The sequence below is a fragment of the Elaeis guineensis genome, chromosome 1 (genome assembly GCF_000442705.2).
Source record: "Elaeis guineensis isolate ETL-2024a chromosome 1, EG11, whole genome shotgun sequence".
Classification (NCBI taxonomy): domain Eukaryota; kingdom Viridiplantae; phylum Streptophyta; class Magnoliopsida; order Arecales; family Arecaceae; genus Elaeis; species Elaeis guineensis.
This window is the reverse complement of record NC_025993.2, coordinates 44131686-44159068: the sequence shown is the minus strand read 5'-3', so window position 1 is coordinate 44159068 and position 27383 is coordinate 44131686. Positions and strand designations below refer to the sequence as shown.

The 27383-nt window shown below is 38.8% G+C and overlaps 1 protein-coding gene and 1 non-coding gene across 12 annotated transcripts in view; one reads left to right on the top strand and one right to left on the bottom strand.

Moving 5' to 3' along the window:
* Window positions 1-27383, top strand: part of LOC109505103 (UDP-glycosyltransferase 87A1-like) — a 154095-nt gene that overhangs the window by 18022 nt on the left and 108690 nt on the right. The window lies entirely within an intron of this gene.
* Window positions 12971-13076, bottom strand: LOC140855163 (small nucleolar RNA R71). The gene has a single exon (XR_012138193.1). It is a non-coding gene; the product is annotated as a small nucleolar RNA R71 (small nucleolar RNA).

Sequence of the window (27383 nt, the reverse complement as noted above, 5' to 3'; positions counted from 1 at the left end):
CGCATTTGGCTGGGTTCAGCTTCATCTTGTATTTTTGAAGGGCGCTGAAGGTCTCCTCAAGGTCGGTGATGTGGTTCACCGAGGATCTACTCTTTACAAGCATGTCGTCCACATAGACCTCCATATTGCGGCCGATCTGCTCTTTGAAGATCTTATTCACTAGCCGCTGATATGTCGCCCCTGCATTTTTTAGGCCAAAAGGCATGACCCTGTAACAATAAAGGCCATGGTTAGTTATAAAAGCGGTTTTTTCTTCATCCTCTGGCGCCATCCTGATCTGATTATAGCCAGAGAATGCATCCATGAAGGTGAGAAACTTGTGGCCCGAGGTTGCATCTACCAGTTGGTCGATTCTAGGCAAATGGTAACTGTCCTTCGGGCAGGCTTTATTTAATTTTTTGAAGTCTATACACATCCTCCATTTGCCGTTCGCCTTCTTAACCAAGACCACATTGGAAACCCAGCTCGGATAGTTGACCTCTCTGATAAACCCGGCCTTTAGGAGTTTATCAACCTCCTCGCCTATGGCCAGCTGTCTCTCCGGTGCATGACTTCGAACTTTTTTCTTTGTCGGCCGTGTTTGGGATCGACGGCTAGACGGTGCTGCATAACTTCAGCATCGATCTCTGGCATGTCCATTGGAATCCAAGCAAAAACGTCTGCGTTCTTTTGCAGAAAATTGATAAGCTGCATCCGCACCTCTTTCCCCAAGTTGGAGCTGATCTTTACCATGTGTTCCTCGTTCCCATCATTCAAAGGAATTGAGACAAGATCTTCCATTGGCCCGTCCCGTTCTTCTATCAGGTCGTCGCGGGCGTCCAATCCATCAACTGGACAGGGGTCAGGATGACTACTTCTTTGCAGGACTATATTGTAGCAGTGCCTTGCTAGGGCTTGATCTCCCTTGACTTCTCCGACCCCCTGGTTAGTAGAAAATTTCAATTTCAGATGGTAGGTTGACACCACAGCCCGGAGGGCGTTGAGGCCAGGTTTGTCGAGGATTGTGTTGTAGGCTGACGGTGCCTTCACCACCAGGAAATCCACTAGAGCCCTGGATTATCTTGGATATCGACCTGCAACTACGGTCAAAGTTATTACTCCCTCCACCGGGATAGCATCGCTGGTAAACCCTACAAAGGGGAAACAATCGGCCCCAAACGACTGTCCGAGATGGATATTTTTGAGAAGGCATCATAAAATAAAATATCAGCCGAGCTTCCACTATCAACGAGAATGTGGCGTACATCATAATCAGCAATATTTAAAGAAACTACAACCGCATCGTTGTGGAGGAACTGGACCTCTCGAGCATCTTCTTCAGTAAAGGTTATGGGTCCTTCAGTCCTTTGCCGCTTGGGCGGTCTGGTCGATCCGCTGGCCACTCCCTTCCAGGGCTCTCCAGAGATGGTGCAGACGATCCCGATTGGAAGCCGATTCTCCCCACCTTTAGGTCGGCGTCGGATGGATCTGTTGACCACTGTTGCCGAAGGAGGGGGAAGGGCTTGGAAAATCGAGGGTGAGGTCGGAGCTTGAGATCTGACCCCGGAGGCCATGGATCACCTGGTGGATGCTCTGTGGGGAGGCATCAGGTGAGGATCTAGTAGAAGAAGGAGAAGAGAATGTCGGAGAAGATGATCGGAATCGGTCCCGTTGAGCACTCCTTTAAGAACAAGGGTACTGCAAAGACACAGCCCCTTCCTCTAGTGCCAACGTCCCTTATGTGCCCCCACAGCCTTGTCAGAAACGGGAGGAGAACCTCGTCCTGACACGAGCTGAAACCGACTGTCAGGAATGAGGAGAGGACCTCATCCCGACGCAAACAGACTCGATTGATCGACAAGGAGGAAAGCTTCCTCAATGGCTCCTCCGCACTCTCACGACCCCGTCAAGAGCGGAGGGAAGACCCCCACTCAAACACAAAAGAAAAGGGGAGACAAAAAGAAAAGGCGATGAACTACACCGGTGATAGGCGAAAAACAAACCACAGCAAAGGCACAAGGGACCTCATCCCGACGAGAGAGAAAACCCTTATCGAAAATCTCTAGTCCCTAAGGGCAAATCGACACGGCGGCAACCAAGAACCTTCAAACTACGTCGGCAACGAACAAGATGGAAGACAGAAGAAGTTCGGTAAATGATGAATCAATGCAAGAATCAGCAAGGGATTACAAACTACGTCGATGCCAAACAAGATGGAAGACAAATGGAGTTTGGTAAACAACCATTCAATACCAGAATGGGCGAGGTAATAAACGATTTCATTCATATTTTATTGGTGAAGTATGCATTACAAAGCCTTAAAGGCCAAAAAAAAAAGCAAACAACAAAAACACATATACAAAATAAATAGCTCTAAGGAAGCTCGACTCCATCGAACTTCGAACTCCTGATTCCAACCATCGTCGAGAATTACTTCAAGCACTTGGTTTCTTCTTCCAGTCCCCCTCTCGGATCAGCAATTACTCCAGCATTATCTTCGAAGTACATGTAGACGCCATGATGACAGCGGGCATAATCGGCAATTACTCCAGCATTATCTTCGAAGTACATGTAGACGTCATCTTTGCCGTGCCATGGCTTCCGCTGCCTCACGATGACGGTGGGCATGACCTTCTTTCTGAGGTCAGGTTCCCCCTCACAGTGACAGCGGGCATGACCTTCTTCCTGAGGTCAGATTTCTCCTCACGGTGATGCGCACCAAGAAGCCCTCGCGGTCGAAGATGTGGCATTAGCGCGGGCTCTGGGCCGTCAAGGCGAAACACGGCCAGATCTGTCTCTTCTACCCTCACCTTCTTCGCCAACCCAGAGGTTGCAGCGTCTTCCCGCTCGTGGACTTTCAGGCTCTGGGCTAACATCAGAGCTGCATCCGTGCCCATATCGGCAACAAAGGAAGGCCAGTGCCGTCTACAAACGGAGCCGCGGAAGCGGAGAAAGCTTTGAGGCTAACCCAAGCTGGTCTGAGGAATGTGAGGGTACAGAGATGAGGATGACTCGACGGACACATAAGGCAAGGAAGGGAAGACTGAAGAAGCTCCCATACAAAGTGAGATCCCAAAAGGGGGGGGGAGGCAGGTTTAAATAAGCAATGAGAGCCGGTGTAATAATGACTGCAAGACTCCTCAGACCAGTCCACGACCGCCGTGTGGCCCACTCACCATGGCAAGCGGCTAGAGATGACCGACAATTAGTAAAACCATTATGGCATCATACCTGGGACTGCGTTCCGACTGGAATTCCAAAAAAGAGAAGCCTTTTTCGAAAAGGCTCCAGTACCAGCGTACCGAGCGTCAAAATATCTAGCGACCACTGAGTACAAAAATTGAGGAGAGCAGCTTCGACCGTGAGAAATTCTCTGTACTTTGTTCGAAACCCGAACTCGAAAGTAGGGGGACTGGTGTTGGTTATAAAGTACCCCCCGATCGAAGTCTGCAGAGGACTGATCCTTCGGGGCTCCTCTGACTCCCGACCTTGTGCATGATGCCTCTCCGAACTCCCTTGACCGTCTGAACTTCTTCGATGATGGGCCTCAGTGTTCACCGATCGAGCCGCCCCAAAGGCCCTCTGAGCTTCGCTGTTAGCCATCCTTCTACAGCAATCGACTACCCCCGAACTTCTTTCAGGCTTCGTCAGCATCCGAGCTTCTCCGACAACGAGATTTCTATAATAACCAGGCTCTTTCCACATTTCTATGACGGTCGACCGCCTTTAGGATTCCAGCCGAGCTCCTGCGATAGCTGAACTTCTACCGCGAGTGGCCTACTCCGAACTTCCACTACGAGTGGTCTGCCCTGAACTCCTACTGTGAGCAGTCTACTCCGAACCCTTACAGCGGACGGCCTACCTCGGATCCCTATTGTAAGCAAATCCTATCCGAGCCTCCGCTGTAAACATATTCCTTTCGAACTTCCATTACAGGTAGACTTCAACCGAGCTTCTTCGTAGTCAGATCCCACGATAACTGACCTTCGACCGAGCTTCCATAATAAGTGGTCTCCTTTCAGCCTTCTACAAGAACCAGACTTCGATCGAACTTCTATAGCGGTTGGATATTGGATGAGCTTCTACAACGATCGGGCTCCGACAGCTGGATTCCTACAACGATCGATCACCTCCGATGTCTGCCGAACCTCCCCAAGGCCATCCGAAGTCCATCACTGGCCGACCCTCCACCAGATCCTTCATAAAATCGAACTTCCCCAACATATCATCTTCAGGCGAGTTTCCACATCGGGCGAATCCCAGATGGACTTCTCCAACAATCGGATTCCTACTGGGCTTCGCCAACAAAAAGTTTCTATCCGAGCTTCTGCAGTAGGTGACTCCCACCCGTAATATCAGCACCTAAGCCACCCGACAACAGTAGACTCGTCAGCAGCTTCGGAGACATCCGAGCTTCTCCCAAACCAACAATAGAGAGCCATTCTGCTCTATCAAATGTCCCAGCCGAGCTCCAGCCGATGGATCAGAGCTCTCTGACAAGTCACGACAAGAGCCACCCTCCTGTTCCACTCCCTGCAATGGATTCCATGCAGCTCCACCACTCTCTGATGAGTCACGACAAGAGCCACCCTCCTGCTCCACTCCCTGCAACTGATTTCATGCGGCTCTACCACTCTCTGACAAGTCCCGACAACGGACACCACTCCACTCTCCACAATGAGCTCCACGTGGCCCTGAGCGACCCCTGATGCCACTACTCTCCATAACAAACATCATGTGGCTCTAAGCGGTCCACTACCAGATGATTACAGACGTCGCTGTCAGTCAGTTACACCCTCCGTCTATAAATAAGGAACCCTCAGACACGTTCTTCTCTAAGCTGGTAACTCTATCTCGAAACTCTGCCAAAATTTTTGCTCGAGCACTCCATTTCTGTTGAAGCAGAGTACTGACTTGAGCATCGGAGGATCTTGCCGGAGCGCCCCCAACTCCGGTTTAGACTTTCTTTGTAGGTCCCGACGGCGGCCAAGGTCATCCCAGCTCCAGCTTCTCCGACTTCGATAGAATTCTGTACCAACAGATATTATACCCTTGGGTGGGTCCACTAAGATCTATATTTGGTTTGAGCGTATCGAGTCAATTTCTGACTTCATTACATTTAATTATTTCTCAGAATCAATGTCAGACATCACCTTATCCAAGGTATTAGGATCATCACTATGGCCCTTATCTCTCATAAAAAATATTTCTTTTACTTTCTCCATAAGCATATCCATGTACCTTTCAGAAGGTCAGGATACCTTGCTAGATCTATGAGGTAGTGGAGGAACATCAACTACTAACTCATGAATAATGGGTTCCCGAGGATCTATAGCTCTTTGTTCTTTCAAGATTTTCTCTTCATACTCACTAACCTCCCACTGCCACCATCCTGGATAAACTATTTTTCTAGAAATATAGCATTTCTACTCATAATCACATTGTGATCTTGTGAAAAGTAGTAGTATCTCATTGATTCTTTTAGATATCCAATAAAATGAGCTATTACAAATCTATCTTCTAATTTATCAGCCATTTGCCTCTTGATATAGATCAATAATCTTCAAATCTTAAGATAACTTAAACTCGACTTCTTATCATGCCATATCTCATATGGTGTGATAGGAATGAATTTTGATGGAACCTTATTCAATAATTGAATTATAGTTAACAAGACATGTTCCCAAAGATATAAGGATAAATCAATGAAGCTCATCATGGATCTGACCATATCTAATAGGATCTCATTCCTCCTTCCAGATATCTCATTGAGCTGAGGTGTTCCAGGAGGAGTCCATTGAGAGACTATATCATTATCCTTAAGATATCTCAAAATTTTTTGACTAAGTTATTCACCTCCTCGATCAGATCAAAGCACCTTAATGAGTTTACTTATTTATTTTTTTATTTTATTTTTGAATTTCTTAAACTTTTTGAAGGCTTCAGATTTGTGTTTCATGAGATACACATATCCGTATTGTGATAGATCATCAATAAAGATGATGAAGTAGGTATAACATGTTGCGATGTGTCGACATTTCATGCATGCATTTTAAAAATTTTATAGTAAAAGAATATTAGATTAAACTATATAATCTATAAATATATACATAAGATCTAATTTTAAAACTTCTACAAATGGATCTATGATATGAACTTACATGTATAAAAATCTGAATTTAAAACAAGCATATGAACAAAAAATCAACATACAGTGATAGATCTAATATACCACAGTGAGGATTTCAAATCTAATATCTGAGCGTGGATAGCTGAACTCCATGATCGAGAACATGGATCTAGAAATCTTTTCTGCTCGCTCACAGCCGCACAAGCATCTGGCCTCTATGGATGGTCCACACGAAGCCCTTAGACGATTAGCCCTCTACGGGAGTGCTAGCTCGCATAGTCAGCTTCTAATGGTAGATTTGATTTGATTTTCTTTTTCGATCGTCTGGATCTTTTTGATATCGAAGATAGATCAGAGAAGGATGTTGGATGGTGGAGAAAAATCAGACGAAGACTCTCTTCTTTTTAATTTTTTTCTCATCCAAAAACTCTAGAATGATTCTAGATCTCTCACCCGAGAGGAGATAGATCTCCTCCTTTGCACACACTAAGATGGTAGAAACCCACCCCAAACCTCATTCTCCAAGAAGGATGTTGAGCCCCTCTTTTTCTCTAGTATCTCATGATAAAAATCCAAGAGCAATTAGTGCACAAAAGAATCTCATCCTTTTATGCTAACCGGTAACATAGATTAGGTAGAATAAGAGTCAGAGTTTGTTAAAATTCAAACTCTTTTGAATTTCAATTAAACCCCAACTCTTCCTCATCCTTATCTGACTAAAAGAGGGGCCGACCAAAGGGTTATGGTCATGGAAAACATATGGGAGCTCTTCTTTTTTGTCACACAAATCAGGGTCCTTCAAAAGGTGCCGGCATGTGGGAGGATAAGGATAAAGTTTTAGGTTTAAATTCAAACATTTTAAATTCAACTTAAAATAAATCTAATTCTATCACTAATGGGCAATAATAGGAGGTTTTGGCATAGATTATTCAGCACACAAAATAATTTGTGCGATGAAAGAAGGAGTGGAGAGAAGGGGAGGTGCAAAGGGAGAGAGAGTTTCATTCATTTGAGACTCTAAGGTTTAGCCAATTGGATTTCTTTCAAACTCAATGCAATTAGACCCAAATAAAATATGATGAATCTAATCTAATTAAGCTCTCATAACCTTAATTAGACTTGATCAAATCAATAAATTAATTGAGCCACAGACCTGATCAAATTAAGATTAATTCTCCCTTACCGATTAGGTCATCTCATAACCTAATCGGACCTGACCTAATTGAATCTAATTCAATTAGACTTGATCTAGATTTTAATGTTCAATCAAATTAAGTTAATTAGTGATCTAATCATCAATTAATCCTCTATTAATGATAGAGTCTCAGTCTAGTGAGACTCTTCACCAGAGTCCCTGTCCAGTGGGACTCTTCACCAGAGTCTCAATCCAGTGGGACTCTTCAGATCAACCATCTGATCAGAGAAAAACTTTTAATATGTGTAACTCCATAGATTTGAACCTAAGTCAGTAGCACAGTAATAGATTTCTATACCAATCAGAGTAACCATTTAGCAATGGTACCGATATCTGGATAGATCAAATATATGCAAAGCAACACTCAAGAACTTACTTGGATACAATTACCATATAATTCATCCCTTTGATCCTTGATGCAAAGATGACTTAGAATTTAAACTGTCAACTCCTAATAGTACATCTATTATATGTCTCAACTTAATAAATCTTGTGACTTCTCATAAGGATTGGTTTGATCAAGAATTTACTAAATTGAAACACAAAGCATTCTCTTCAATCTCTTAGAATGGTTAATTCCATCTTGACTCACAAACCAACTTCACATGTACTTGATTGTGTCCAAAAATCTTCTGATCTTGAATTAAAAATTTAGGTAGTTTGGCATCAAAGTATAGTGAGTTAGTTGCAAGTCACCATGGTGATCTCAGGTCGGAGGGACACTGACACCCATATCCCTTCAAAATAACTCTTGACAGTAGAGTGCTTCAAAATTGATCACATTCAGTGAAATGTACTCCTATATTTCGCTTGCATGCCATACCAGCATCTTCACACTCCTTGGTTAAGAGGATAACCAACTTATATGGCACACAATAACCTACACTTAATATGTCTATCATCTTAGTAATAGCATATCATTTTATCATGAACTCATTTAAGGTATAAACGATAAATCCTCCTTTATCGATTTAAAATAGTCCTAAGGACTTTCATCATAACATAGAAGTTCGATATAGAAGATGTATAAGCTTATGATAAAAATTATCAAATAAATATTTTATTAATAATTAATTCATATACAATTACATCAACTAGCACAACTGTCAACAAGTTGATAATTAGCATTGGGATATATTTTCCAACAACTCCCACTTGTACTAAAGCTAATCGATACAGTATCGTATATCCATCTTTATTTTATGATCTTTGAACTCTTTTACCGCAATAACTTTAGTGAATAGGTCGGCTAGGTTCTTTTTTCCATCAATCTTCTAAAGGTTAACATCACCTCGATCCATGATCTCTCAGATAAGGTGGTAGCGATATAGAATATACTTCATCTACTGATGTACCTTCGGCTCTTTTGCCTGAGCTATGACTCCAGTACTATCACAATAAAATAGAAATGGACTATCGATGGAGGGTACTATTCCAAGCTCGGTGATGAATTTTTTCAGCTACACAGCTTTCTTTGCAGCATCAGATGCCATGATGTACTTTGCCTCTTATACTGAACCGGCCATAATGGGCTGCTTGAAACTTTTCCAACAGATAGCTCCATCGTTTAGGGTAAAGATGTATCTCGATAAGCTCTTATTGACTAAAAACTAGAATCAGTGTATCTCATGAGTTTCAAGTCAGATTCTCCATAAATGAGCCACTGGTCTTTAGTATTTCTTAAATATTTAAGGATGGTTTTTGCAACCTTCCAATGGTTCTCATTCGGATCTGATTGGTATCTACTTACTACTTCTAGTAGTATGCCACATCCAGTCTCATACATATCATGACGTACATTATAGAACCCACTACTAAGGCATATGAGATTCTACTCATACGCTCTTTCTATTGAGGGGTTGTCGGACAATCTCTTTTCAAAAGAAAAATTTCATGGCCTATCGGAAGATAGCTTTTTTTGAAATTTTTTATACTGAACCTTTTAACATGGTATCTATGTACGTAGATTGGGAGAGCCCATGTAGCTTTTTAGATCTATCCCTATAGATCTTTATCTCTAGGATGTAGGCTGCTTCTCCCAGATCTTTCATGGAGAACTATGAGGACAGCCATACTTTTATTTCCTATAATGTAGGGACATCATTCTCAATTGAGAGAATGTCATCTACATACAAAATGAAATACAATTATTGAACCATTAGTTTACTTATATATGTAGGGTTCTTCTCCGTTCTTAACGAAGCCATAGGTTCTGGTCACCTTATCAAAATGTATGTTTCAACTCTAAGATGCTTGCTTCAATTCATAAATGGATCTCTGAAACTTGCACACCTTGAACTCATCTGTGGATGTGAACCCTCCAGGTTGTATCATGTACACCTCTTCGTTCAGCTCTCCGTTTAGAAAAGCTGTCTTCACATCCATTTGCTAGACTTCATAGTTCAGATATGTTATTATCACAAGCATGATCCGAATGGATTTGAGCATTGCCACAGGAGAAAACATCTTGTCATAGTTAATATCATAATATTGACGATACCTCTTGACAACCAGACGAGCTTTATAGATCTCCACCTTTTCGTCTGCACCCTTTTTTCTTTTGAAGACCCACTTACACCCTATGAATTTTATCCCTTCAGGTGGATCAACTAATGTCTATATATCATTGATCTTCATGGATTTTATTTTAGATTTCATGGCCACAAGCTATTTCTCAAAGTCAGACCTCTGCATCGCATCCATGTAGGTGACTGGATCTTTGTTGTTCTCATCGATTTCAATAGGATCTCCATCCCGACTAAGAAACCTAAGTATCTATCTGACTGATGCGGTACTCTATCGGATCGCCTTAAGGATATTTCTACATTGGGCTCTGGGTTTGATCTAATCAAATTCGGTTCAGATTCAGTCACTGGTGTTGGTTCTTCTATCTGTCGAACTTCGTCAAGCTTGACTTTAAAGGCATTTATTCCTTCACTAAAGAATTTTTTTTCAAAAAGTGTGCTTTATTGCTGACAAATATCTTTTGTTCAGTAGGATGATAAAATTAATATCCCCTCATTTGCTTGGGGTACCCAATAAAATTATAGTTATCGGATCTAGGTTCGAGCTTGTCGATTTGTAATCATTTAACATAAGCCGGACACTCCTAGATCTTAAGGTAAGTAAGGTTTGACCTATTGATAAACACTTAACTTAAGTCATTTAAAGCAAAATATCATATTTAATTTATTTTATTTATTAAAAATTTGATGCTTCTTTTTATATTTTACAGGAAAGATGATCGCCGATACAAAGAGTCCGATTCATAGATCAAAAAGACTCAAGTTTGAAGAAAATTAGATTTAAAATAAAATTAAAATAAAAGAAGGATGCATACGGTATTATAGAAAATGAAGATACTATGCAAGGAATCCAAAAGGATGTAGACGTCATTGTGAAGAAATAAAAGTTTCTTTTTGGAATAAAAAAGGAGTGTTCACGCGGCGTGCGCGGGTGCACGTGGGCGCGAGCACGGGCGCGAGCGCGGGCGCGGGGCGGACGCGAGGCGGGCACGAGCGCAGGTGCAAGGCGGGCGCGGCACGGCAGGCAAGCGGGCGCGCAGGGTTCGTGGGGACAGACGAACAGATGGAAGGAAATATATATTTGGAAATGCTTCAAGAGAAAAAATTTATATTTTCTTTATCTGCTTGTGATCTTTCCATCTCATCCATCCATTTTTTAGTCATTAGTATTTTCTTTAGTCCCACATCGGAAAACCATGTAAAACTCCTCCCTCCTAACACCTATAAAAAGGTTTTTGTACTCCCATTGGAGGGGGAGCCCAGAAATTCTTCTAGAACCTTGCATAGAGGGATAGAAAGGGACTACTTCATGAGCAGCTAGGCTAGCAGTCTTGAGAGTGGAGAAGAAATTTTGTAACGACACAGAGATGGTTTATTGTTCTAAACTTTTTTGTATTTCTTTATATGCAATAAAGATTATGCTTTTTATTTAAATCATCATGAGTTCTTTATTTGCTCTCTTTCATATGCTTTTATTTATGCTTTCTTATTAGATTAATATTAGGAACAACTTTTACTTTTCGAAGATGTGCCATGATCTACGGGTACGGGGCGTGTCGAGAAAAGAAGAGTTGTTTACCTAGTACTTTTTGGAGACGCACCGTGATCTATGGGTACGGAGCGTGCCGAAGAAAGATAGATATTTTTTCTAAGATTAATCGCATCTATTTAATTAAAAAAAAAGAGATACAACTCAACTAGTGCAAGATTAATTCAAAACTTCCGAGCTCTTTATTTTCTAATTACATTAATTTTAAGATAATTTATTTTCTAAATTAAAATAATACTTCTTTTTTTTATTTTGCAATCTCAACTTAGCCCAAGGTTCTTGAGGATACGATCTCAACTCATCCTACCTACGTAGTGAGTAGAGTTATTTTTGGTGCTATCAACGACTACGCACCAAATTTTGGCATCATTGTCGGAGATCTTGACACGGTTGAATTAAAAAAAAAAAAACCATTGATATTTCATAACACTTAACTAAAATAGCGTAACCCCAAATATAAAAATTTTTAACTTGATTGGACACCTTATTTCTTTGCATTGCATCTCCATAATTAACTTTAAGGGTGCAACCCATTAATCAGATAAGGTGGGGATTTGATCACCCTTCCTTGGCCCAAAAATCATAACCATCATTCTGCATTAAACCAAGCCTTAATTTTAAAATTAATTAGACATTGACCCCTAAGGATTTCGAGCTCATTAGGACAAGTGACCCTGAGAGTTGAACCGGGTTAGACTTGGTCAGCTAGCTGGTGTCTAGGCAAGTGGTTTGTGGGACGACTGGGCCCAAAGGAAGGTGGTTTTTAATTGGTTCCATTCGCTGACCTGGCCAATTTAATTGGTGTCTAAGGAAAGCAACGGGGGGACTCCCACCAACCTTACACTTACCTGGCCAGTTGGTTGGTCAAGCTCTGACTTGGAGGGCTTGAAGGCTAACTATAGTTAGGAGCTGTCTAGAACTAGGATAACTTTAGGATAGAGAGTCCACTGCGTGTTAACTTGATTGTAATTAAAATCTAACCACAACTAATTCTTCTATTAGTTTTAGGACTTCTTAGGATCTCTTCTTTAGAACTCTTTTCTCTTTTCTCTTCTCTTCTTAAAAAAAAAAAATCCTTAATAGACTAGGATAGTCCTGCATAGACCTTTTAAGTTGCATGTTAGGTCGACGATCACTAAAACCCGACTTGCAACCATTAGACAAAGAATTAGAAAAGACTCTTAGGACTATCCGAGTTAAAAACATGGCTGCACCTGGTGAGGCTAATCCTCCACGCTCATTGAGAGAATACTTCACTCCATCCTCGTATACCTACTCTCCATGCATTCAAGCACCTCCAGTAGAAGCTATCCGATATGAGATTAAGTCTAGCATTATTCAAATATTGCCATCATTCTATGGACTTAGTAACGAGGACCCATACAAATACTTGGATGAATTTTTTGAAATTTGTACCACAGTAAAAATTCAAAACTTCTCAGATGATGCCCTTAGGTTGAGACTATTTTCTTTCTCACTTAAGGACAAAGCCAAACATTGGTTAAACTCCTTAGACTCTATAACCATTTCAACTTGGGAACATCTTCAGAGAGAATTTCCTAAGAAATACTTTCTAATTGGAGAAACAAATCAAATTAGAAAAGCTATCACTAGTTTTTCCCAATTGGAGGGTGAACTTTTTCATGAGACATGGGAAAGGTTAAGAGACCTCATTCGTAAATGTCCACACCATGCTGTCCCTAAATGGCAACTTTGTCAGTGTTTTTATGATGGTCTATCGGAGAAACACCGACAAATGATTGATGCATCATGTGGTGGGACATTCATGCTAAAGAGTGAGGATGAAGCCTGGCAGCTCTTTGAAACACTTAGTGAGAATTTTCTACATCATATGTCTGCCACTTCTAGAGAACAACCCATGCTTCAACAAAAAAGAAGTGGAATTTATCAGATTGAAAACATCATAGATATCCACAGTAAGGTAGATGAACTATCCCAAAAATTAGACAATCTTCTAAATACTGGATAATCCCCGATTCCACCTAACCCAATACAAGAAGTTTGTGCATTGTGTGCAAGTCCGAACCATTTTGTTAGTGAATGCCCAGCCGCACCTCAATTTTTTGAGTTTGTGCACGAGCAGGTTCAGCAAGCTCAAGTCCAACAAGCTCGCAGACCAGAAAACGATCCTTATTCGAACACTTATAATCCCGGCTGGAGAAACCATCCAAATTTCTCCTGAAGACCACAACCAGTGGTTGGTCCTGCCACATCTCGACCTCAATATCAGGACCCAACATATAGGCATGGACCATACCATCAATTTCAAAATATTCCTCAACCGTCTACTACTGGTCACAGTTTAGCTTTTGAGGAAAAAGTTTTGAAAGCACTGGAATGATTAGAAGTCAACACTCAGACCCTTAACTCCCACACACAATCCATTGCTAAGCTAGAGATCCAAATAGGTCAACTAGTGACTGCATTCAGTAGGAGAGAAGGAGGAAAATTACCTAGCTAACTCGAGAGTAACCCAAGAAGGCAATTTGTGATTGAGAGCTCTAATACCCTAGAAGTTTTTTCTGAACATGCCAAATCAATCATGACTCTAAGAAGTGGGAAGGTCATTGAACACACTAGTAAAACCAATGAGACCGACCCTAAACCTCTAACTGAAGTCAAATCACCCAAGAACAAGGAGGACCTAAAAATAGAGAAGGAACCAACTGCACCAAAATCATCTTACTTGCCTAAAGCTCAATTTTCGGATGCCCTGAAAGCTCCTATTCTTGCAGATAAGAAGGGAGGAAAACTCGATGAGATGTTGAAATTATTTAAGCAAGTCTAAATTAATCTTCCCCTTCTAGACGCAATCAAACAGGTCCCTGCTTATGCCAAATTTTTGAAAGATTTGTGCACCCAAAAACATAAATCTAGATCACAAATCCTAAAGAAAGTATGCCTCACTGAACAGGCTAGTTCTGTCTTCCAGCATGCCACTCCTCCAAAGCTTAAGGACCTAGGAGCCCCCATCATTTCCTGTGTTACAGGAGATTATCACATTGAAAAAGCTCTTCTAGACTTAGGAGCAAGTGTGAATCTTTTACCTAGTTCGGTGTATGAACTTTTTAGATTCGAAGAACTGAAACCCACATCAGTCACACTGCAGTTCGCCAACAGATCAATTAAGGAACCACGTGGAATGCTTGAGGATGTCTTGGTCAAGGTAGATGAGTTTTACTTTCCAGTTGATTTTTTGATTCTCGACATAGAACTAAGTGGCAACCCAAGATAAATTCTTATTATCTTAGGATGACCTTTCCTAGCTACGGCAAATGCATGCATTAATTGTAGGACAGGAGTCATGGATGTATCATTTGGGAAGAAGAAACTAAGACTGAATGTGTTTGGTGCTTCCTAAGGACCATCAATGGAAAGTTGCTTCGAAGTAGATACACTAGAAGACATTATAGAAGATGCAACACCCATAATTCTAGCACCAGACCCCTTAGATACTTATTTGGCTCGCTTTGGAGTGTATGACTTTGAGGGATATAGGAAAGAAGTTAACACCTTGTTGGATACACCACACGATAAAACCACTCCTCCATGGACAATCAAGTATGAGCCATTGCCCACATTAGCCAGTACACCAATAGTCCCATCCTTAGAATCACCACCGACGTTAGAATTGAAACTTTTTCCTGCTACACTCAAGTATGTATTTCTAGGACTCAATGACACCCTCCCGACAATCATTGCATCAGACTTGATCCCTAATCAGGAAGCACAATTGGTTGGTATTCTGAAGGAACACAAAGAGGCTATCGGTTGGTCCATTGCCGATTTAAAAAGAATTGACCCCTCCATTTGCATGCACCATATTCATTTTGAGGAACATGCCAAACCCCATCGAGATATGCAGAGGAGATTGAACCCAAACATGCATGAAGTAGTAAAGAAAGAGGTGGTAAAGTGGTTAGATGCTGGAATTATCTACCCCATATCCGATAGTAAATGGGTCAGTCTCACTCAAGTAGTACCTAAAAAATTGGGTATTACTGTGGTTGAGAATGAAGAAGGTGAACCGCTTCCCACTCGCATATCATCTGGATGGCGAGTATGCATAGATTATAGAAAACTGAATGCCGTTACTAGGAAAGACCATTTTTCATTGCCCTTCATCGACCAAATCTTAGAACGGTTAGCAGGACAAAGTTTCTTCTGTTTTCTTGATGGTTATTTAGGGTACAATCAAGTACCTGTATTTTTGGATGACCAAGAAAAGACTACCTTCACCCACCCCTATGGCACCTTCGCTTTTCGACGTATGCCATTCGGGCTCTGCAATGCACCCACTACATTTCAACAGTGCATATTGGCCATTTTTTCGGATATGGTGGACAAATGTCTTGAAGTTTTTATGGATAATTTTTCTGTGTTTGGAACCACCTTTGAGGATTATCTCCATAATCTTTCCAAAGTTCTTAAACGGTGTATGGAGACAAATCTTATCCTAAGTTGGGAAAAGAGCCATTTTATGGTGCAGAAAGGAATTATATTAGGATATATTATTTCTAAAAGAGGGATCGAGGTAGATAAAGCCAAAGTTAAGGTCATTTCAAAACTACCACCCCCTACTTCGGTCTGACAAATACGATCCTTCTTAGGTTATGCCAAATTTTATAGACGCTTTATCAAAAACTTTAGCAAAATTTCAAGACCCTTGTGCAATCTGTTGGCCAAGAACACACCATTTATCTTTGACGAAGACTGTTTGAAAGCATTCAACACATTACGAACAGCCCTGACAACAGCACCCATAATAAAATCCCCTGACTGGTCCATTCCATTTGAGATTATGTGTGATGCCTCTGACTTTGTAATAGGTGCCGTCTTAGGCCAAAAAATCAATAAGGAGCCACATGTGATCTATTATGCTAGCAAGACTCTTTCTGATGCTCAATTAAACTACACCACAACAGAAAAAGAGCTACTAGCAGTAGTGTTTGCCCTTGAAAAATTTTGCTCATATCTATTAGGGTCTAAGGTTCTAGTTTACTCTGATCATGCGGCTCTGAAACATCTCCTCTCAAAGAAAGATACTAAACCATGTTTGATCAGATGGATTCTTCTTTTACAAGAATTTGATCTGGAAATTTGAGATAAGAAGGGTTCCGAGAATGTGGTAGCTGATCACATCTCCAGGATCTTAGTTGAACACACGATAGGCATAGATGAGGTCAAAGAGAAATTTCCTAATGAACAACTTTTCACAATCTCCTCTAGCCGTCCTCCATGGATTGCCCATATTGTCAATTACTTGGCAACAGGAAAAGTACCTTCTCACTGGACAAAACAAGAAAAGGATCGATTTTTCTCGCAAATTAAATATTATTTCTGGGAAGAACCTGAACTATTCAAATACTGTCCTAACCAAGTTATTCGCCGTTGTGTCCCCGAGAGTGAATTCCAAAGCATTCTCACTTTTTGCCATTCTTCGGCATGTGGGGGATATTTTAGTGGAAGAAAAACTATAGCAAAAGTACTGCAGAGTGGGTTTTATTGGCCGACACTATTCAAAGATGCACATGAATTCAGTCGTAATTGCCTGTGATGGCAGCAAACAGGAAATATTTCAAGAAAAGATATGATGCCCCTATCCCCTATACTTGTAGTAGAAATTTTTGATGTTTGGGGAATTGATTTCATGGGACCCTTTCCCTCCTCATTTGGATTCAAGTATATTTTGGTAGCAGTGGAGTACGTATCAAAATGGGTAGAGGCTATGGCAACTCGAACCAATGATCACAAAATCATGATCAAGTTCATTCAACATAACATCTTTAGTCGATTTGGATGCCCAAGAGCCATAATTAGCGATGGGGGTACACACTTCACAAATAAGCACTTCGACATGCTAATGAAAAAATATGGAATAACTCATAAAGTTGCCACACCTTACACCCCCAGACAAGTGGCTAAGTTGAGGTCTCCAATAGGGAGATCAAGCATATTCTTGAAAAAATGGTAAGACCCGATAGAAAAGACTGGTCAGCACGCTTAGATGATGCATTATGGGCTTACCGTACTGCTTTTAAAACACCCATAGGAATGTCTCCTTATCGACTTGTATTCGAAAAAGCTTGTCATCTGCCGGTGGAATTGGAACATCGTGCATTTTGGGCCATACGACAATTTAACTTTGATATGAAAAATGCAGGTTCCAATAGGAGACTTTAATTAAATAAACTTGAAGAGCTACGCAATGAAGCGTATGAGAGTGCCAGAATTTATAAGGCTCGAACTAAAGCGTACCACAATAAATTCATTGCACGAAAAATATTCGAGCCCAATCAAAAAGTTTGGCTCTTCAATTCTAGGTTGCATCTGTTTTCTGAAAAACTTCGCTCACGTTGGGACGGACCTTTCATTGTAACTCAGGTATTTCCTCATGGAGCTATAGAACTCAAAAATCCTAAACAGGAGAATACCTTTAAAGTGAACGGTCAGCGATTGAAACCTTACATAGATGGAATTAGTGATAGAGAATTAATTGAATCTGTTGATTTAGTGGATCCAATACCGCCATAATACTCAATTCAGTCTGGCTGAAGACGTAAAACTTAGCGCTTGTTGGGAGGCAACCCAACAATTTTATATTTTTTTTACTTTACTGCAGCTATAAAAATTTAGAATAAGAGCCTATTAATCAATGAAGCTATCTTCAACTTTCAAAGCAAAATTATCCCAGGTGCACTCTCTCCTTTTATTTTCTTTGCTTTTCTACTCCATTGAGGACAATGTAGATTAAGTTGGGGGGGGGGAGAAAATGAAAATTAATCAAATCATCGAGTATGATCAGAAATAATTAGTTTTGTGTATCCAAATTTTATTTTGATTAAGAGTCAATTAGGCATTCTAATAAATGAATGATTAACGATCAAGCTAATTTTAGAGATACTGAGGAATAAATTATTAAGAAAACCCAATGAATGGTAGGGTTTAGACTAGACCAAATTTTAGGAGTGATTCTATAACCCTCTTCTTACTAATCTCAATAAAGAATTTGCTTCATGAGAGATTGGGTGGAAAGGTCAAGGTATGCAAAAATTTTTCTTAAAATATACTTTTTATTTTAAAAAAAAATATTAGTTTCCTACTGAGTAATCGGGCCCCTTCGCCTAAGTGTTGTGGTTCGCGTAAAAAGGTGGGCAATGTTAAAAAAAAAGAAGTAGATAATAAGGAGACTAAATTGCAAGAAGATAATAAACCCCTCTCACATTAAGTTAGAGGATTTAAAAAGTAAAGTGGGCAGTTGGTGAAAGAAAAGCTCTTAAAATTTCTTTAGTTAATACTCAGCTACTAGTTGGATCAAATTGATAATCCAATGAAGTATCTCTTTAATGGTCTGACCAGGTATCATCTATCTTTTGAGATGCCTAACCTAATTTTTGATTCAAGACCGAGTCGGTACATAATGCTGATATATTTATTTTACTCGAGGACGAGCAAAATTCAAGTTAGGGGGTGTGATAAACACTTAATTTAAGTCATTTAAAGTAAAAAATTATATTTAATTTATTTTATTTATTAAGAATTTGATGCTTCTTTTTATATTTTACAGGAAAGATGATCGTCGATACAAAGAGTCTGATTCATAGATCAAAAAGACTCAAGTTTGAAGAAAATTAGACTGAAAATAAAATTAAAATAAAAGAAGGATGCATACGGTATTATAGAAAATGAAGATACTATGCAAGGAATCCAAAAGGATATAGACGTCATTGTGAAGAAATAAAAGTTTCTTTTTGGAATAAAAAAGGAGTGTTCACGCGGCGTGCGTGGGCACGTGTGGACGCAAGCGCGGGCGTGGGGTGGATGCGAGGCGGGCACGAGGCGGGCACGGCACGGCAGGCAAGCGGGCGCACGGGGTTCGTGGGGACAGACGAACAGATGGAAGGAAATATATATTTGGAAATGCTTCAAGAGAAAAATTTTGTATTTTCTTTATCTGCTTGTGATCTTTCCATCTTATCCATCCATTTTTTAGTTATTAGTATTTTCTTTAGTCTCAAATCGAAAAACCATGTAAAACTCCTCCCTCCTAACACCTATAAAAAGGCTTTTGTACTCCCATTGGAGGGGGAGCCCAGAAATTCTTCTAGAGCCTTGCATAGAGGGATAGAAAGGGACTACTTCATGAGCAGCTAGGCTAGCAGTCTCGGGAGTGGAGAAGAAATTTTATAACGACATAGAGATGGTTTATTGTTCTAAACTTTCTTGTATTTCTTTATATGCAATAAAGATTATGCTTTTTATTTAAATCATCATGAGTTCTTTATTTGCTCTCTTTCATATGCTTTTATTTATGCTTTCTTATTAGATTAATATTAGGAATAACTTTTACTTTTCGGAGATACACCGTGACCTACGGGTACGGAGCGTGTCGAGGAAAGAAGAGTTGTTTACCTAGTACTTTTCGGAGACACACCGTGATCTACGGGTACGAGGCATGCCGAGAAAAGATAGGTATTTTTTCTAAGATTAATCGCATCTATTTAATTAAAAGAAAAGAGATACAACTCTACTAGTGCAAGATTAATTCAAAACTCCCAAGCTCTTTATTTTCTAATTACATCAATTTTAAGATAATTTATTTTCTAAATCAAGACAATGCTTTTTTTTTTATTTTGCAATCTCAACTTAACCCAAGGTCCCTAAGGATACGATCTCGACTCATCCTACCTACGTAGTGAGTAGAGTTATTTTTGATGCTATCAACGACTATGCACCACCTACGTCCTGACCATATCTTATATGGTGTTTTACTAACTGACTTATTCGAAATATTATTGAGCACAAAACAGACTGTCTCAAGTGCATATCCCCAAAAAAAGATCGACAGACTTGCAAATCCCATCATGGATCGAACCATGCCCAACAAGATTTGATTCCTCTTTTCTGAGACACCATTATGCTGTGGTGTTTCTAGAAGAGTCAATTGTGAGAGAATCCTATTCTCTCCAAGATATGTTAGAAATTTACTGAAAAGATATTTACCCCCTCAGTTAGATCGAAGAGTTTTAATACTTTATTCAATTTGTTTCTCTACTTCATTACCGAATTATTTGAACATTTCAAATGATTCAGACTTGTATTTTATCAAGTAGACATACTCATACCTAGATAGATCGTCTGTGAATATAATAAATAGCTATACCCTCCTCTAACACTAATGTTCATAGGTCCACATACATCATTATATATTAGACCTATAACTTCACTAGCTCATTTACCTTTTTCAGTAAAAGGTGACTTAGTTATTTTTTTAAGAAGACAAGACTCACAGGTTGGTAATGATTCACAATTATTGATATTTAGGATGTCCTCTTATGCTAGCCTATTTATTCTGCTCTTGTTAATGTGACCGAGCTTGCAATGCTAAAGGTAGGCATCTGTGACATTATTTAACTTTAGATGTTTATTTGGAGTATACATTACATTTACAGGCTGTGACAAAATATAGATGTCATTTCTTAATTATCCTTATATTATTGTAATATTATTCATAATGATATCACAATAATCATTATTTATGGATCAACTACAACCATCTTTGACCAAAAGGCCAACAAAGATTATATTCATAAAGAAAGATGGATAATAGTAACAATCACTTGAAATGATACTATTAAATTTGAAAACAAGCTCGATGACATCTAAAGTCAGGATTGGAACTTAGCTTCCATCTCTCACATTTAGAAATCTCTCATCATTCTCAAATTTTTTGCTAACTTGAAGTCTTTACAATGAATTGCATATGTGAACTAGACTTCCGATATCCAATACTCAAGTAGTAGTATCACATATAAAAAAATTATAAGGTGTTATCATATAAGCATCTTGACCCGCAACTAATTGCTCATTTCTCTTTAGCCTATTTGGGTCATAGTTTATTTGACTCGATTTAGTTCTAAACTTTTTAGCTAGATTGGGCTCAAGAATAATGCTCAACTTTTGATACTGGCTATCGAAGTTGGATCCAATAAGCTCATCACTGTCAAATAGTGAGTGCAGCAATAAATTGCTAGCCATTTCTAAAATAAAAAAAAATATAGACCTAATTAGTATATGAATTAATCAAGCCTAAAGACATATACTTTAGTTTAAAGATTCTTCCACTATTTTATATGAATTGGTAGCCTCTATCTTTAATTCGAGAAATTATTTTAATTCCTTAGCGGATACTAGAATCCACACAGATTGCATATAGGCCTGAGTATGGCTCGGCCAATTCATATGCATCTATGAGTAGGTTCTTAATCAATTATTTTTTAAAATAATTTTTAGTAATTAATTTTACCTCAGATTTTATTTCAGTAGACAATGGACCTCCACTGAAAGTCCTAATTAGGTCCAATCATTAATATGAACCTACTTAGTGATTCTAACTAATGAATAGTCGGATCCGAGTATGGTTCGACTAATCCAACCATTCATCAGATAGTATAACAGAGTCATCATATGATGAATAATAATTTCATTATTCAAAAAAATATCAGACGGATGGTGCCTGCAATGTCAATCAGAAATAATAGACCCATTACCATTTATCTTAATGAGAGACTATGATCTAGTTATCATCATAACTAGCTCATTTTATAGATCTAATAATTTAAAAAAATTGATTAATATAATTTAATAAAATTAAATATACAGATAAACTAATCTCAATCTTCTCATTGACTTCACCAAATCACATCGGGATGGACTAGAAACAAGTCGGTCCAAGTGACAAGTCAGCAATCCTCCCACTGACTTCATCAAGTCATAATGAGGACTAAGACAAGTCGAACTAGAAGCACCTAAATCAGTCACAACTGATTTCCTACTTAGCATGGATCAAATCCCAATCGTTAAGCGATCTGATCAAAATATGATTTAACATGTTAGTCAGGTAAGTGATATCGGTGGGAGGGATATGCTATTAACTCATCATAGATCCAATCTATGTGAGTAGCTTTCAATTAGAAATCACTGATCAAGATTGTCAAGCTTATCTTAGACACCAACTGATTAATCAATTTTATTTAGATCAACTTATGCATTTAGGTTTGATCGCTGAGCTCAAGATTAAAGTCCATTTGGGTCTAATAAAAAATATGGACTCGACCAACTATAACCATTGTATTGGCTCTAGAAAAATTCTGATTTAATCTAATTTCTCTTCTTAGTCCATTTAATTTTTGATTCTAACCTAAAATATAATCTAATTAGGAGGACCTGATCAAGCTAACCCATAAACCTATCACCTATGTTTTATGTGAATAACATTAAATCTTTAATTGATAATTTTAGATCTTGTTGGAATTCAAGGTTTGGGGCATGCATGTGTGTTTTAAAACTTTATTTTCTAAATATTATAGTGGAGTACAAGATTAAAATATTTTTAAACTGAATCATGCATGCATAAAAATATAAAACCACAAAGATCTAGTTCATGTGCTGAAATTGACATATGCTAAAATTTAGATTGTGATCAATTCACATACCTGTTTCGTAATCCTTTTCTTCTAATCTGGATCTGAAAGAAAAGAGATTTTTTTCTAACCATACAAGTGTTCAATCTCTATGGAGATCCATTCGGGATCAGCCTTGAACAGTCCTCTAGAATTTGAATTTTTTTTTCTAAGAAAATTCAGCTTGCTGAATCTGAATGAAGACTGGATCACAATCAACACTTGATATCTTTCCTTGATCTTCTTCTTCTCCTCTTCTCTAACCTTTCTCTTTGCTTTATGCTATTGCTAGACACCAGGAACTAGCACCAATTGGGGTGTCAAACACCCTTGGCATGGAGAACTTGAGACGTCCCAAGTATGGGGGTGTGTGAGATGCCTAAGGGAGAAGGTGAAGGGAGAGGAAGAGAGGGCGTGGGGAGACCTTCTAGATATGAGGGGCTGCTGGTTTGGATGCTCTAGGGACTTTAGAAGAAGTTCCTTTAAATAGGTATGAGGATTGAATCTTCTTCAATCTCATAATATAAGTCCTACTTGCATTGGGTTTTCTTATAATTTAAGTTATTTAACTTACATTAGGAATCCTATTAGGGGCCAACTCTTGGAGCCCTTGCACCCATTATTTCACACCCTCTTTTGCACCCAAGGGACACCTCAAATGAAATCAAAAAGTTCTCTAATAATGGGACACGCCCAACTTGATCCAATTAAGGTGGCACCCCATAATAACTATCAAGAAAATTAATTAGAAACTTGCATCCTTAATTCATTTGATCCAAAACTTTAGACACCTAACAATTGGAGTCCAATAAATCTAATTCATATAGGTTATTAGCAGATAATTAAGTTTGAATTATTTTATCAAATAATAAATATAAATGAAAAGAAGAAATTGGGTCCAACCATGTGCTAGCAAGGTTATCTTGAACCCAATTGAGTTTTTCTAAACCCAATTGATACTTCATAAGCTCAATTGCTAATTTCAGACCTAATCTCTTTGTTGTGTGATCCCATAGATTCAATTCTATCTGATAGTGAGATATACAATGATCTCTATCAAAGTATCATTAAAACTTTTTTCAATGGATCGGAATAATTCTACTCTAACTCATCAAAGATTATCAATCCAGAACAATCTTAGTGAGCTCTCACAATCCTCCAATGACACCTAGTAGTATGTAATGGCAATCTAGTAGAACTGAAATGAGCTTCTAGGTATAGTTAACATGTGATTCAATCCCTCTATCATGAGTCCCGACTAGATGGTAAGTCATGGATAAATCATCAAACTTCAACATCAGTCATATGATAGATTCAATTAGCTCAAATCTAATTGTGACTTCTATGAAAATACTTTTCCATCAATCATACTACTGTGGCCACAGATTCTTGAATTTAGCCTCTCAAATTTCATAGGACTACTCTTTTTTACTAAAGTCGATAGATTCCATCTTGATGCATACCCTATTCTTATAGTGGACCAACTGTCGCCAATATCCACTACAAGAGCTCACTAAAATCCATATTTATGTGTTAATCAAGCTCTAGCAGTCTCACTGCGAGCAGCAGTACCATCTCAGATTAAAAGATCAGTCACACTGCTACAGCATCGAGACGATCACTGACGATCGAGTAGAAATTCAAGTAATCTCTCGTATGATCATGTTCAATACTAATTGTTCTCTAACAACTATCCGCACTCATCACCCAGAGTCTCTACACTGTAGATTAAAAATCTATTTATCCCAAAGGAAGAGATCTGTACATCAGTCTATCCGGATCGATCACGATCACCATCCTCATAATGATCCTATGATCGAGAGCTTTTAGGAATAAAATACATGTCTCTAATTCTTAACTCTTTTAGAATATGTATTGAAAATTAATTCTATGGATGATTCAAAGACACATCACACTTGAATAAAAAATAAACTTACCCTTTTATTGATCATATCAATATATTAAGTATAAAATTATATCTTAGATTTATTACAATGTGTCAGCCACATTAGTTTCTAAGACATACATCTAACAATCTCTTACTTTGACTAAAGTCAATTGGCTGCAAATCTAAGTCCTATCTTCTCAAGATGGACTTTCATTTTTGGTTGGCTCAACTGCTTAGTTAGTAGGTCTGTCATATTGTTTGCGGAGTCTATTCTTCACACCTCGACATATTTTTTTTCGAGATAGTCACGTATGATATGATACCGTCGCTCAATGTGCTTTGATTTCTGATGAGACCTCAGCTCCTTAGTAAGTACTATGGCTCCATTATTGTCACAGTAGAGTAGTATGGCATTCGATATCATAACCCCAAGTTCCATAATAATTTTTTTGAATTAGAAGCCTTCCTTTGCAGCATCCGAAGCAGCGACATACTTAGCCTCTGTGGTCGAATCCGCTATGATGGGTTGCTTGAAACTCTTCTAGCTAACTGTGTCACTATTGCAAATAAACACATATCCTGATGTAGACTTTCTATCATCAGGATCAGACATGAAATCTGAGTTAGTATACCCCTCAACTCGTAACTCAAAATTTTTTCCAAAAGTCAAGAACAGATCCTTAGTTCTTCTTGAGTACTTAAAGATATTTTTCACAGCTATCCAGTGCTCCTCATCTGTATTCGACTAATACCTACTCGTGACACTCACAACAAGGGCAATATCAGGTCGAGTATATAACATGGCATCCATGAGGCTTCCTATGGTCGAGGTATAAAGAATCCTACTCATGCACTGCACTTCCTCAGATATGGTCGGACACATCGTCTTAAAAAGATTAATACCATGCTTTAGAGGAAAAAGTCCTCTTTTAAAGTTTTTCGTGCTGAATCTCTTTAGCACCTTCTCTATATACAGCTTTTGTAATAGGCCTAGCATCCATTTAGGTCTATCCCTATATACTTTTATTTTGAGAAAATATGATGCTTCACTTAGATCTTTCATAGAGAATTTCTTTGACAACCATCTTTTGACCATGGTCAGCATGAGAATATCATCCACGTATAATACGAGAAATATTATCGTGCTCTTATTGACCCTTTTATATACACATGGTTCCTCTTTATTTTTGATAAAATCAAATGATTTGATTGCCTCATCAAAATGATGGTTCCAACTCTAAGAAACTTATTTTAATCTGTATATGGACCTTTGCAGCTTGCAAACTCTGTGATCACTATCATCAGATATGAAATCCATAAGCTGCTCCATATAGATATCTTCCTCAAGATATTCATTCAGGAAGATAGTTTTCACATCCATCTGTCAGATTTCATAATCATAGTAAGTTACAATAGCAAGCAAAGTGCGGATGGATTTTAGCATGGCTACGGATGAAAAAATTTTATGATAGTCAATGCTCTCACGCTAACTATAATCTTTAGCCAGCTGACTAGCTTTATAGGTTTCTACCTTATCAACAGCACCTATCTTTCTTTTGTAGATCTATTTACATCCAATGGCTACAATACCCTCAAGTGGATCCACTAAGGTCTAGACTTGGTTTGAGTGCATCGAGTCAATTTTTGACTTCATAGTATCTAACCATTTCTCAGAATCGATGTCAGACATCGCCTCATCAAAGGTGGTAGGGTCATCACTATGACTTCTATCTCCCATAAAAAAATATTTTCTTTACTTTCTTTATAAGCATATCTATGTACCTTTTAAGAGGTTAGGAGACCCTACTAGATCTACAAGGTGGTTGAGGAACATCTACTATTGGCTCATGGACAATGGGTTCCTAAGGATCTATAGCTCTTGACTGTTTAAAGACTTTCTCTTCGAGCTCAACTAACCTCCCACTGCCACCATCCTGGATAAACTATTTTTCTAGGAATATGATATTTTGACTCACAATCACAATGTGATTTTGTGGATAGTAGAAATAGTATCCCATGAATTCTTTAGGATATCCTATAAAGCAAGCTATAATAGATCTATCTTCTAATTTATCCGCTATCTGTCTCTTGACATAAGCTGGATATCCCCAAGTCCTAAGATAACCTAGACTTGGCTTCTTACCGAATCATATATCATACGGTGTGGTAGAAACAGATTTTGATAGAATCCTATCCAACAGATGAATTATGGTTAACAAGACATGTCTCCAAAGATATAAGAGTAGATCAATGAAGTTCATCATGGACCTGACCATATTCAATAGGGTTCTATTCCTCATTTCGGATATCCCGTTGAGTTGAAGTGTTCCAAGAGATGTCCATTAAGAAACTATGTCATTGTCCTTAAGATATCATAGAATTTTTCGACTAAAGTATTCATTTCCTTGATCAGATTGAAAAACCTTAACAGATTTGTCTATTTATTTTTCTACTTCATGTCTGAATTTTTTGAATCTTTTAAAAATCTCAGACTTGTATTTCATGAGATACACATATCCGTACCTAGATAGATCATCGATAAAGGTAATGAAGTAGGTATAACCATCTCTGGCCTGTACATCAAATAGTCCATATACATTGGTGTGTACCAGGGCAAGTAATTCAGTGGCCCTT